Source organism: Anser anser (assembly GCF_964211835.1).
Source record: "Anser anser genome assembly, chromosome: 22".
In the NCBI taxonomy this organism is placed as follows: Eukaryota; Metazoa; Chordata; class Aves; order Anseriformes; family Anatidae; genus Anser; species Anser anser.
In genome coordinates, this window is record NC_139743.1 from 3,016,242 (window position 1) to 3,028,335 (window position 12,094).

At 49.4% G+C, this 12,094-nt stretch overlaps 1 long non-coding RNA gene across 1 annotated transcript; it reads left to right on the top strand.

The window, feature by feature from the left end:
* The first annotated feature begins 147 nt into the window (after nt 1-147).
* LOC310885251 lies at nt 148-9,135 on the top strand. Its single transcript, XR_014574634.1, has 2 exons — nt 148-1,832; nt 1,961-9,135. It is a non-coding gene; the product is annotated as an uncharacterized lncRNA (long non-coding RNA).
* Nucleotides 9,136-12,094: the final 2,959 nt, after the last annotated feature.

The following is a 12,094-nucleotide window of genomic DNA, read 5'->3' on the forward strand; positions in this document are numbered from 1 at the left end:
AGAGCTTAATGTTGACAAGGTCCATTATCTTGTGATAATGACCCCCTTTTGTCAGGTGTTAGTGCCATTAGGAGACACTTTTGTAGGAATAAATCCTTCCGTTTAACTCTTTTGCCTAATTACACGGATCATTTTACAAACCAAAGCAAACGTTCGCCTCCTGGGCAGGCCCCGGGCTGGGGAGGGGCGGCCGGCGGTGGGTGCGCAGCACCCGGGACCGGCGCTTGGAGCTGTTGGAGCCGGAGCTGCAGGGAGCGGGGCCCTGCCTTCTTTTTTCCCCATCACAGGCTTCTGTTGCTCCTTCCAGGAGGGTTTGGAGCTCGCTGCCCGGCAATCAGCTTTCCTTGCAGCAGTGTTTAGCCAGACAAACACGGTGATGAGAGGGAGGCGTTAAACCAAAGTTGCACGGCTCCTGCTCGCCTCCCGGCCAGCTGCGTGCCAGACGAAGATATCCGTGGTCATTTGCGGGGACAGGATGCTATTCAGATCCAGGAACACGCTTTCTCTCGCTCTCCCTGCACCTGGTTATTACAGGCGTGCATTATAACTATGGCACTTACAACAACAGGGTGCTTGGCTTTGTCGTTTCGAGTGTGCGAGAGTATCTAACTGCAACCGCTCCACCGCTTTGTAACACGAGAATTCTGGATTTAAGGGTTGTTTCCCAGCATCTGGCTCTGAATGGAGCTGAGGGGCGGGAAGGGGAGGCTCCTGCGCCCAGGGTGCCCAGAAGTCTGCCCTCGTAGTCCAGAGCGCCTCTCCAGCTGGGCTCGAGTCTTCCCATCCTAGCCCTTCGCCTGCAGCACGACAGCAGCTAAATAGGCAACTTCAGATCATTTCAGACAGTGCATTTTCTGGGAAGATGTGGGGAAATAGGGAGAATGGATAAGAAGCCCAAGAGCTGATCCTGGGTGCTGTGCATGAGCACAAAGGAGAGGAGTCGGTGTTTTTCCCTGAAGACAAATGCCTTCAATGCTCTCTTCCAGACATGCACGTATATGGACATTCAAGAAAGCATTAATGTAAAACACCATTGATTTCAATTTATATTAATACACTGTGCAGTGAACTGAGATGGCTGATTCACAGTCCTCATCAGATTTCACTGGTGCTGGGTAAATCAGATCCCCTGGTTCACTGTAGTTTAATTATACGCAAATTGTAAGTGAATTAAGATAAATCGAATTAGAACCACTCTAATACTGAATAAAAACACCCACAAAGGAGTTTGCTAGGGTTTAACTAATCCGCTTTGAGAGCTAATGTGGATTCATTGGCCTGGGCGCCCATGCACGGCCAAGTGCTGATGCCAGGGCTGGGTCCCCATCGCGGGCCGTGCCGCGCTCAGGACCAGCAGGAGCACGGCCTCGGCAGGATGCAGAATAACCCAGCAGCCGGGGCAGTTCCACTTGTCCCTGCGATCATCGCTGCTTGCCAGGGAAGGGCTGGCCTGTTTTGACAGTGGCCAGCCACTGGGGAGATGGAGAACAGAGCCAGAGTATCACAAATTAGGTTGAAAGTCAGGAGAAGAGGAGCTGGAGCAGACTGATGAGGCACAAATTGGAAGCTGGGGTGGGTCTTTCTTCTTCTTTTTTTTTTTTTTTTTCCTCCCAGGGAAGTGTCATTTGTACAAATTGCCAGTCTGTGCCAGCTTGGGAGAGACCTTACAAGGGAAACCTGGAGCCTTCCCTGCTTTTCATGTGAGCGGATGCCCCTTTTATTTCTGAGCAAGGAGTAAGTGGAGAAAAAAGGAGCCCCTGTCAGCCTCTCGGAGACAAATTGCTTCCTGCAGCCAGAGGTGGCTCAGCTCTAACAATCACCCACTGCCAGAGGTGAGCGAGGTGCCCTGCTCCCCGCCAGCCCCCTCCCTCCTTGCACACCCGCTCCCCCCTTAACTGCAGGCTTTTAAATTGAGACCCAGATAAGTAACTAACAGTCCCTTTCGTTTTTATCCGGCCAGAATGATTTACTGGGACAATGTGTGAAGAGTGCATGGGACTCTGCTGCTCAGGCGGCAGAAAATACCTTGCTGCCTAAATGAAATGACCCAACCGACGCACAGGGTTAAAGATATATGTGGTGCTCCTGTTCCCTGCCTCCTCTACATCAGATGGGCTGTTATCTCCCTGCGCGCTCTCCTCTTCCGAGAGGGAGGTGGGCAGAACAGGCCACCAGAGGACTGCGAGCCATAAAGTTATTAAAACAGTAGAGGCAACAAAGCAGCATGGATTCCCTGCTGCTCTGACATTTCCAGAGGGTGAAAGGTAAAAATGCAGGGAGGCTCTCATGCTATGTAAAAAACACAGGCCAGTGCTTTTCGGTTTCTGCCTGAGCTCTCAAAGCAGCTAATTAAACGGGAGGGAGAAATCCACAAAGCAAGCTTCAAGCCAGCAAACAAAAGCCGGGCCCGGCGGGGGAGTGGCTGGTCAGGGCTGCGGAAGGATGCTGGCTTCTCCCTGACGGGGCTGCCTCTGAGCCTCCTTGTTTCGGGGAAGGTCGGGAACGGGGCTTGTTGCAACCAAATGGCTCCATTCACAGGTCCTCATAATTCACCCTAATTCAGACACCAAGGCCAGGAGCCAAACTGCACAGAAAGGTGCAGAGAATTGCAGAACAGCTCTGGGAAATGGCACGCTCCCAGACAGCCACCTCAAATTCCTTACGGCCTCTGCATCTACACATCGAGCCCTGTGGATTCACGGTCCTCGCACACCCCCGTGCAGCATCCCTTAGGGACGTGGCCAGGGGAGGCAGCGGGTACGGGCACTGGGTACGGGTACCGGGTACCAGTTGCACTGTGTTTTGCGGGGCCCACGCCTGTGGCTGTCTCGCGGCGCAGACTGATACCCCGTCTGATTGATCTCGGGTTAGCCGCCTGTCCGCCTACGCCCTATCGCTAATGGCCTCATTAGTTAGGGAAAAGGGTTGCTGAAGTCAATTTATAATATGTAATAGTGAAAAACAGCAAAATCAATATCTCTGCAGAGTCAGGGGGAGACTAGAGGGAGGGACGGGGCCCAGGGGTGAGTTCAGATAACTGATGAGCTTAAAAACCCCGCTCCCAGCATCTGTGCTCACGTTAAATACATAATCGGGAGCATTCAATTCTGATTAGCTGACGAGACAGTCGGCACTTACCGCGGCCTTTCCTCTCCCTGGGCCTTGTGCCAGCGGAGCGTGCCTTGCCTCCCGTCCTTCCGTGGGACCGTGCTGCTGTCCCATGGGGAGGGCACCAAGCTGGGGTGCCACCACCCTCCTCCGCACCTCAGGAGCTCGATGGGCACACACGTCAAGACAGGAGCGACAGAACGAGCTGACTCCAGTCTACCTGTGCCCATGCTGGGGAGAGAAAAACCTGCCTGAAGTGTCTCACACATCTATGGGTTAAAGGCATGCTATTGCAAAGACAGCATGTTGAGAGCTGGAGCCAAACGGATTTGGATGAGCAATGCAGTGAAAATTATCAACTGCGGGAACAGTGGGGGATTCCCTGCTCTGGGGAAACTTGAAATCAGGGATGAATTTGCTCTCTTGCAGCATGCCTGGGTCACATAGGACTTAATCCAGAGCAGTCACACATACTGGGTTGTGCACTGAGGGATCCTAAAGGTTCCCTCTGATCCGTGATCCAAAACCGCAGCCCCCCGTGACACGGGCCTCTGTGAAGCATCTCGCCAAAGATCTCCATTTAGTGGTAATTCCCTTTATAGCTTATTTTTGCTGTGTGGTTGCACGCCCCATTGTTTACCCGAGCACACAAGTCCCTGGCTCTCCTCTCCGTTTTGTTCCTTTCTCAGCTGGCTACCATCGAGCCGATTTCCCCCTCCTCCTGTGTTTTGCCACGGAGCCTAAATCGACACATCTGTTTTTAAACAGAGGTGCAGTCGCATTGTCCCCGTCTTCCAGTGCCATACATCCAGCTACTGCAGCCTCTGCTGAGCAGGCAGCAAAGGCACCGCCTGCCCCCGCCAAAAGGGTTCTGGCAGGGGGCTGCCCAGCCCACCCGCTGGGATTGTATAGGACCTACAGGGAACAGGGATGGAAAAAACAACAGCAGAACATTACGCATTTTTTTTGAGCATCAGGCTTTCTTTATTGAGTTACAGCAACAGCAAGACAATTCCAGCTTCTTTTTTGTCTTCTGATTGTGCTGAGAGCATCCTGCTGAGCAGAGCGATTCGCTCACAGCCACAGCCCACCCTGAGGGGCTCACAGCCCAGGGGCAGCCAGGTGCTGTCATCCCTCTTCTGCGAGCCGAGGCTGGGGAAGGACGCAGGCTTGGTTAGGGAGGGAATGGACCAAGATGCCCTCAATTTCAGCCCTGGCTTTCCACCACCAACCCATCCTTCATCTCACATGTATTGTGCACTCATAGTAAACAAATGTTTAGATGGGTCAGTGCAACTGCAAATGCTTCACAAAGGGGAACCAGAGGGGTTTCATCCATGCCTTGCACTGCCTGGAGAACGCCTGGCAATGTCCTGCTTCCAGCGAGGCTCCTGGGAAGGCACAGCCTGCCCGGGTCTGTCCTGCCCGTGGGCGCCCACCTGGCTGCCCCAGCCCCAGCAGGACATCCCTCCCGCCCAGCAGCCGCTTCGCCTTACCGCAGCGCTGTCCCCAGCACTCTGCTGGTGCACGCTCCTTGTTTCTGTCTCCTTTCTCTTGCCATTCTTTTTCCTCATTATAAATTTTGCATTTCTAGCCTGCTTGTCATATTTCCTACCGGATTGGGTGTTTAATTAAAATCATAATTAAAATTGATCTCCTCATTAGCATGCACCTGCTCTGCTGCTCGCGTCCTGGCATTTAATTATACACTGAAGATGTCAAGTCTGACAGGCGAGAACGAGACCCTGGCCAGCAACCCCTGACAGGACTTCCTGGTGACAACATCTGGACAGCAGGGACCCATCTGCTGGGCAGGGGGACACGGCACTGGGATGCTGGCAGGGTTGCCACTGGTTTTGCTGGGGTTATCTCATTATTTCAGCAGCAGAGTCGCAGCCAGCACTTACAGTTGGTAGCTCCCTGTGGCCTTCCTCAGCCAAAGCCAAGCTGGTGGGGACTGGGGCTGAGGTGGACACTGAGCTCCCCGTTCTCACACTGATAGGGATCTGGTGCCAGCAGGGTTGTTAACATCCCTCTTGGAGTTAACACAATCTCTTGAGATTTCCACCACGGAAATGCACAGGCCCAGTTTCCCTGGAGGCACAAACCTCCTCCTATTCGCTGGGCTCCATGGAAAGCTGCGTGGTGCCGGTGAGCTCGGGCGCACATCCAGGAGGGTCCCGGCAAGGCCCCACAGCACACCTCGCTCTCGCTCTCAGTGAAAACAAACCTCCTGTCACCACGCCTTTTGTAAGCTATCAACAGAATTATCAAAGTGGCTCCTGTGTGCAGCAGAAACTTAAACTGCATCTGTTCCTTTTCTTGTGAGAACCACGCAATAAAGTTGCCAAAAGGCATTTTTGGGACCGTTTTAAATTAGGAGTTTTATTCCCCTGCACTTTCAGAGTCCCTAACCGATGGGTGTAGTTTCAGTGGGAATCACGAAACGATGAAAGCCAACATCAAGCATACCTACCAGCTCCAGCATCCTCCCCAGTGGGAGCTGTGTGTAGCCGGGGACCTCCCTTCCCTCCCCACAGCCAGCACCACGGGGTGCCCGCCTGGCACCCAGACCCGCAGTCTGTAGCTGCTGAAGCTTCAGCCCAGATGCTCTGAATGATGTAATCGAGGGTGCTCATCGAAACAGCTTCTAGTAAAGACTGAAGATGGGAAGACCTTTAAATCTCCCTTCAGTAACACTTATTGCAACCGATGCTAGTCATTTATCCCCAGCCAGGACCGGCTGCTAACACACAGCAACGTGCCTGCATGTATCAGGGAGAGATGATGTGGAAACAATACCTTAAGGTGCAGTTGCCCTTACATTTTTATGGCTACTTATAAGGCTGGGGCCATCAAATGCCAGATATAGAGACCTTCATGCAGTGAGAGGCACAGCTGACTGAAGCTGAAGCTTTATGACACTCGGGCTCCCCCAAAGCTGATGCATTTTGAGAATATTTTGTGTTCGAGGAGGGAACGCCAGGGATGCAGCAGGCACACAGGGGGAGGGAGTCACCTTTGCAGGAACAAGCTGTACGTGTGAAGTGTCACACATGGCCAGAGACTGAAAAACAAACATTCCCATTTTGCTTTTAAGGACGCCTTTAACAGCAGAGGGCTTTAACAGTAACAAACACTTCAATTTGAAAAAAGAATATATATTAAAAAACAACAAACCAGCCAGTAATAACCATTCTACTACTCCTTAGAAAGACAGTGAGCCCCATTAATCATAAATAAGGCAGTTGAACATTATGAAGAAAAATACACAACCATTAATAGCCAGACACCAATACAGCATCCCATTGGGGAACATTATTTACGAGGCTATATTGTTATCAATCCTGCTGGGAAAAATTCTGCTGCACGAAATGAGATACAAGAAGACTGCCGTTTATGTGGGATGGAGTAGGGGTTAGTTAGAGCCAGCAGCATACATCGATGGTGATGTACATTGGCTAAGGATGCAGCTCTAATACAGATTCTGTAAGGCAGCAGAGTAGGGCTATTCTGCCAGATCCTGGGGTGCTTCATTTGTGCAAATTCTCAATGATTTTAATGAGATTTTGCATGAGTAATAATTCATCAGCCTTGAGTAGAGGCCAGGGAGGAATTAAGTGTGGGCATTTGCAAGGTTGCTGAGCTGGAGAGAGGGTGATATTGCAAAAGGCCATGTGCTCAAGAGCACAGAAGAGCAGAAATCAGCCCGGAGCAGTGTGCCGCGCTTGGAACAGGGAGAACTGGAGGCATGAGTGAAAAATGGAGCCTAAATAAACATTCGTCATTTGATTTCTAATTACACAATTACGTAAATGTATGATATTAGTAGTCAAGAGCCTGGAGTTTTCAGTAAAGAGTCCCTTAAGTAAATAAACGTTTTCAAGCAATTACATCCTCGGGATGAGATTTTAAAAAATGAAATGCTAAGAATCGTGCAGGATTCTACCAGGAGGGGAGAGGAAAACAGGCCACGAGAGCGACGAGGGGGGGTGCTGGGCTCCACAGAAGTCTCGGGGCGCCGCTCCAGCAGGGGGGCGCCCAGCACCACCCACACCTCACCCCCAGCACCCATGGCCCTCCTGTGCCCTTGGCGGAGTTAGTTGGGAACCAGGCAGGTGGCGAGGGCTGCTTCCCTGCTTACTGTTTGCCTGTGCAAGGAGCTAAATATTCATTGAGTAATTAGTCAGTTTAGATTAGCGTTATGAAAAGACAATTCCATCTAATTATAAGAGATATCAGCCTGAAGATGCCACACAAGAATGTCAGTCACAATGGAAATGCAGAATATAAATAAATAAATGTATGTATAAAAACAAACAAAAGCCTACCAAAACAACCAAGAACAAAACCCAATCCTCACATTACATTTGATAATTAAATATTTATCAGAGCAGAGGAACTAAAATCCATTTCACTGTTTGGGGCTAGTTACAATCTTTCTTTTAAAAATCCTTTTGCAATTAGTTCCTTCCTTCCTCAGAGATGGGGCCACTGAAATAGTCTTCAAGTCTGTCTTGAACAAATTGCAGAACATTTTCTTGTCTGATTGGTATGTGCGTGTGCAAGTGTTTCAAGGAACTTTCTTTAGCTTGGATCCTCACGCTGAGTGTCCTTAATGACTGGTTGCTATGGGTTCTGCAGGCTGGAGGAATCGCTTCGTTAATGCTTACCATTAACCCAGGGATTACCATAAGGATGGCTTCCTATATTTTCCTTATCCTCGGTAAGGGCTACAAAGAGCTGTGTCTAAGCAAGACAAATTCACCTAAGCTACGTCTATTCGGTTATTGGGGTGAGCTCTGCCTTGTCTGCTCATATGATGCCATTTGATCTCAGGAATCCTTATTCAGAACACAGCTCTGCTAACACCCATGGCACTGAGCACTGCTCAGGAGCTGAAACGCTGGCTGGGAGGGACGAGCGCTGGCCGGACCGACGTGGAGCAGCTCTGCACCTCCTCGCCCACCGCCGCTGTCCGAGCAGGCTCCCTGCAGCAGCAGGAGATGAGGACGTGTGGGTTGACGGGATGAAAAGCTGAAGCAAAGCAGCACAGCAGTTCTGGGAGAGCCCCTGCTTCCTTACCGTTCTCTAAAAACCAGGACATGAAGCGTTGTTATGAAATTTCACATTTCAGATAATTGCATTAAGGTAATTGCCACTACAGCATTATTTTCCATTCCTAGGAGAGGATGAGAGGAAGGCTGAGTATATTGTGTCTGCGTTAGCAGATTAATAATTACAGCCCTTTGGAACATTGCTAGTTTGTATAGATTCACAGCTGCCGGATCATTATGAGGCAAACTTGAAGATACCCTATAGGAGCAATATACTGCTTTCTGCACAGTTTGTTTCTTCTGCTGCTTGGTTGTTTTCTCTATGCTTTCATCAGATTCCCAGCTTGTTAGAAACAGGAAACATTTACTACCTGAAGAAACCAAAAGCTGGAACAGTGCAGAATGGCAAAACACCATTGGGGATTACCTGGCTAATATGTTTGGAAGGAAATATTCAGTCTATAATAGGAACGCTTTGCACTTCTTCACAGCAATCCCATCCTTCAGAGGCTCTGGCTGCTTCACAAGCACAAGTTAACCGAACCTCAGAGTACCTCCCGTGAAGGATGAGAAAATCTATCGAGATCTTCCTTTGCTGCTGAAATACAGCCATCTCTGCAACCACTGTTTATTTACTGCAAAGGAGCGTAGGATAGGAAGTGGAAGACTCCCATAGCCAGTTGAAAAGGATGAATAATTTAGGAGAGTTGGATGACATTACTGGAGTGGGTTAATTCAACATTACAATGAAGAGAACACAAAAACTCTAATGATCACATAGCACAAGAGAACATCACTTTTGTATCCCATCTAATAGAGTGTATCCCCTGCCACGAACAGGAGCAGCCTACTGTGAATTCATGGCAAACCTGGAAGAAGACATTGACTGCACACAGAAGCTGTTGCTCTTTAGCTCTGCTGCCTGATTAGAGCGAATTGAAAAATAAAAGCATAAATTGTGAAAAGAAAATTAGATTGATAAATTGATTTCAATTTTCACAATCTAGGATGTAACACAGCAAAGAGTTCATTTAAAAGCTAAGAACTCTGTCTTCCCTAATGGTGTCTCTTTCATGTATTGATTAATGTCTATATAAAGCACACCATCTAATTTAGGGCACAGTAAAACAATATTATATTTCTGCTGCAGAGCATCTTAAGTGATTTAACAGAACTTTAGCGTGCAGCTAGAATTGGTCATTCACAGGTGATGCAGTCTGTACAGCAGACCACAGAGAGGTTATTTGGGGGGGGGGGCAGCAGGTGGGGAGCGCACGAGGACCAACCTGCACGCGAGCCCCTTACTGTGTTTTCCAGCAGGGAAGAACAAGGGACCAGAGGGATCTAGGTTCCATCACCTCCTAGGCATTTAGTCCCAAATACACAATGGCAGGACACACAGGGTAGAGAGGAGGACACAGATAGGGCCCTGGGAGCTGCACACCCAAGTGGAGATAAAGCTGAGGACAGAGGGAAGTGCCAAGGAGGCTCCCAGACACTGCTTGTGGCGCCTCGCCCCCCTTGGCACATCCAAGCCAGCCCAGCCTTCCTCGCAGAGGGACTTGGATCAGGCTCTGAGCTCGCTAAGTCCTTGTCAGACCTACGACTTGCCTGTACAGCCGTGCAGCTTGACCTCTGTGCATCAGAAATTATATTCCAATCTCTGTACAACACCCAGGAGTATCAGCACCGAACACCTACAACCACTCAGTGAAGGAAATAGGATGACAGCTACATCTGTAATACCCAGCAGAGGAGAGGAGGCCACTCTCTCTCTCCCTTTTTTTTCTTTCTTTCTCTCTTTTTTTTTTTTTAAACATACACAATTACAGTGCTGAGCATTATTTGGATTTGCCTCTACAGCTGCTGCTGTCCTGCAGCGTTCTCCAGCCAAATTACATTTCAGAAATGACATTTCTACTCACAGCAGCATAGCCTGGCTCCCCTTGGAACGGGAGGGAAGGGGATGTAATGACTTTAGCATTCCTCCTTCCAATAAGACACAACCAACCTACAAGGAAAAGGGGTAGGCTGCCCTGCCTTGCAGCTTTATAGCAGAGCTAGCTGAGACAGATCACTAGCAGCTGGAGGGTTGGGTCACGAGTCACTGTTTAAACAGTAGTAGTTAATCTGGCTGTTTAATCTATTAATTCCCATCCATGCTTCTCTATCTCGTTACCTATCCATCAAGGCTAATTATACCAACCTCATTATCCTAGCATCTGATGCCCTCCAACCATTTTTATACTGTCACAAGAATGCTTACAAACTTTTTAAATGTGCAGCGTGCTTAAGCGGGACCTCGCTTGTCACAGACAAACAGTAAGCATTTTCCGTGGTGGAGCCCTTGCCTGGCTCTTATTTAAGCAAAAATCTCCCTGAAGGATTGCCAGGGTGCAATGCGTTGTCAAAGGTGATTTTATACATTATTGTCTTTAGAATAGCAGTGCAACATCAAGGCATGTATAAGAGCTCTTTGCCAAACTCACCATCAAATTACCTTTTCCTTTTGCCATACTAATTGCTAACCCTTGGCAGGAAGAAGGCTGCTATCATTTTGTCATTCACGTATAGAAGAAAAACTCCGAATAAATCATGAATCCTCTGCTGTGTTTCCAGCAGTTTTTCACCTTTCTGCTGCCGTTCCCTTGAGATTTATGCCTCACGGTAGGGAGGAACCTGCAGCATCCATTCGTACCTGTTTCTTGTCTACTTAAGTGGCAAGGGCCTGTCAATGCAAAGAAGTTCCATTGATTTAATGTGAGACACAAGATCCCACCACAGCCGCTGAATCATTGGCCATAATCTGGCTAAGGAGTGGTTCATATGGGTTGGCAGAGACCAGTCAGGAGCTGACAACGCACCCAAGCTGGAGCATCCTACTGAGAAGAAGGAGCAGAGGAGAGGCAGAAAAAAGACCTGAGCTGAAGTGCTCTGGGATCACATCTGAGCTAACACAAAGCAACCTCTTCCAGCTCGGCTGCCCCGGCAGCACTGGGACTTCTCCCGTCCCGTGCGGGAGTCAGGGCAAGGGCACCGACCGCAGGGGACCTGGTGCTTTGGAGCAAGACTTTGGGATAAATGTGTGTTTGTTTATTTTTACAGCTCCTTTCCACCTTCAGGTGCACTGGCACCATTAAAAAAAAAAAAAAAGAGAGAGAGAGAGAGAGAAGCATGTAAATTGCTCACTGTATTGTAGTATAATGAAGTATTATGATTCCCTTGTTGCTGCATTTCATTGTAAAGAATCAGGAAAGAGAATTGGCCTGACAGAAGCTCCCGCTTTTCTCCTAATACTGGGGAAATTAGAGCAGAGTCACATACCTCATTTCTTGCCAGGTGAAGGAAAGGGGTGGCTTTGTGCTGAGACCTCAAGGCAGGCAAAGCATCGGGCAAGGAGGGGTCCAGTCTGGGAGGAAAGGCGGGTGCAGGATGAGTGGGAGATGGAGCACATGGAAAAGCAGAGCGGAGGCTCCTTGGCTACGTCTCTTTTCCAGCAGTCAGAAGGCACTCCTAGCATGGAAGGGGTTAGAAAGCTTGTAAACTAATTCCAGTTAATAAATGATTTATGTTGTCATTCTTTGGGGTGCATTTTAAGTGGGAAGATTTATCATCATTCTGAATTAGCCAGAAGAAGGAGAGCTTCTGTAAATGGAAGCATTTAATAGCAGCACCAGGCCGGTGGCTGGGGTGATGTTTTCACACGAACGGGGTTTGATATTCCCGTGCCAAGCACTCAGACCATGCCCTGCACCCTGCGATCCTGGCCAAGGCAGGGGTGTGAGCTCCCATAGCCTGCCCGGGCAGCGGCAGGGGCTGCACAGCAGCGGGTAGGGGATGTGTGGGGGCTATGGGATGGGCTGCATCAGCCTGGACAGCATCAACCTGGACAGCACAGGGGTCGTATTGCTGCCCGCCTCCATCCTGCG